The sequence below is a fragment of the Echinops telfairi genome, unplaced genomic scaffold (assembly GCF_000313985.2).
Source record: "Echinops telfairi isolate 266 unplaced genomic scaffold, ASM31398v2 ScPeMD7_1713;HRSCAF=2227, whole genome shotgun sequence".
Taxonomy (NCBI): domain Eukaryota; kingdom Metazoa; phylum Chordata; class Mammalia; order Afrosoricida; family Tenrecidae; genus Echinops; species Echinops telfairi.
The window spans coordinates 2,330,382-2,332,513 of record NW_022105611.1 but is presented as its reverse complement, the minus strand read 5'-3'; positions in this window follow the sequence as shown (position 1 = coordinate 2,332,513).

The window sequence follows — 2,132 nt, the reverse complement described above, 5'->3', positions numbered from 1 at the left end:
TTGGATAAATACTACTATATTTAGCTAACAGCATAGATGGAAGTGGACAAAACCAATTCTTAATGGTATGATTTTTAAAAAAGCATAAGGAAAAGAAATGTTAAGTAAAGACAATTTAACAACTGGCAGACCCACCAAGAGGTCTAGAGGATCAGGATGAGAAGATGGGCAGAAAAGAGAAACAGTCATGGCACCCAAACTGCTGTCAAAAATGGTGGCAGTGCCACTGCTTTCAGTGGAACCCCCAAAACTCTGACCCTTAGCCTCACTTTTTTGGTCTGGGAAGGAAGGCGCACCTGTTTTAGAATAATCAACCTTTTAAGATCAAAGGGACGGCATTTAGCCGAGGACAATGTTCACAGGGTTGGGAGGAAGAGGGAATGGAAATCGGAACCACAGGGAGGAGGTGGGATAAGTGGTGATGCAGTGAGACGACTGAGAAGATTCCATTGAAGAAGAATGTGAAAGAATTGTTGAATGGAAAAGTGATGATCTACTCTGTAATTGACAATTTCCCATCTTTAAAAAAAAAAATAAACCCTATTCTAACATGAAGAATTTGCTTTTATAGAACCACACATGGGGTTAACTCAAGTATAGAAAAAGTGTTTTTCACGGGCAAAACTTACATGAACACTGAGTGTTGAAAGCATATTTTAAAGACATTGTAATTTTTATTATTCTATTATCCCATAAGATCATTTTATTAACAAATGTAGTGGTTACACAATTTCATGACAACTTGATAAATAAGAATGAAGGGGGGTAGTCTAGCTGTCAATCAGGTCATAGCATTTGCCTTCTTGTGAGGATTCTGGGAAAACTCTCTCTCTCTCTCTGCTTCATATTCCTGATGACAAGCCACATGGAGCCATGCTGACGGCAACCAGCGACCTGGAAATGCTTTCACCACCACTGGTTACACAAGATTTCCCATGCACAGGCCTGTGAACTTCCTGTATTCAGCATCATTGCATGTGTTGTGTGATACTAAAGAGGAAAATGTAGTTACTGATGTGTTCTGCCCCCTCCTAACAAGATTGTAAATAGGCCTAACAAGAAGAATAGTCCTTATTCTTCTTTGTATTCCTGATACACTGTAGGATAAAATAAATGTTTGTTTTGTGTGGTTTTGTTTGTGGAGACTGATAGAAAATAGAAAAGTTTAATTTTAATGCATATATAATTTACGTAAATTAATATGAAAATGTCTAGCATTTTAATAGATAAGACTCAAAAGGACGATTTAGCAGCTAAGAACTATTGCTGGGTAGGAAAAGATGTAAAAATCAGAAAATAATATGAACCATAATTTTTATGTATTACATGTTCTAAATACATAAAACATAATATACAACTTACAGAGTATGAGATGTAACTTATAGACACATACAATATTCTGTCCATATAGAATTCAGTGAGTAGTATAATATGCTCTCTATAAACAGAGTAGCATAGTTATAACATTTAAGACAAATTATATTATGCATTATGTGTTAGAATGTCTAACATCCTCTGGCTCAAGCAATCACTCTTCTAATTCTCAATGCATAGGGGAAAAAAGGATCAAAATGGTCACTGAAGCATTATTTGCAAGATTAAAAATTATGGAGAAAACCGTGACATTCTAAACTTTAGGAATGAGTAGCTATACAATCAGATATTTACTTAATGGTGTATTATGCCACCACTGAAAACGATGTTTATGAAATATTCATACTACCTTGGAAAAATGTTGCCATCTGTATCTTGTGCAGACATGCATTTTAACTAATCACATTCCATTGAAATTGCTTCCTTACAGGGTCTGTCTCTCTCATGAAACCATACTCTCTTCAAGGCCTAGTATCTTGTCTTAGTTTCCTTTTTCACGCTGCCAACTAGTATAGCGTTACCTCGATGGTGTTCCAAAAGTCTTGGGGAATAAAATGAGTGAATGAATAAGTGTAGGTGTATGTCTGTTTTAAAAAACAGCTTCCCTGAATGCTTTCTGTGCTGCTCTTTTATGTATTCTGTGACAGAGAATGGAATAGCAGAGACGATTGTACAGTACAATAGCAGAGAATATTGTACTGAAACTGTTCTCTAAAGTTATTTTTAAATCCAATGACTCCTTGGCAACTAAAAAAAAA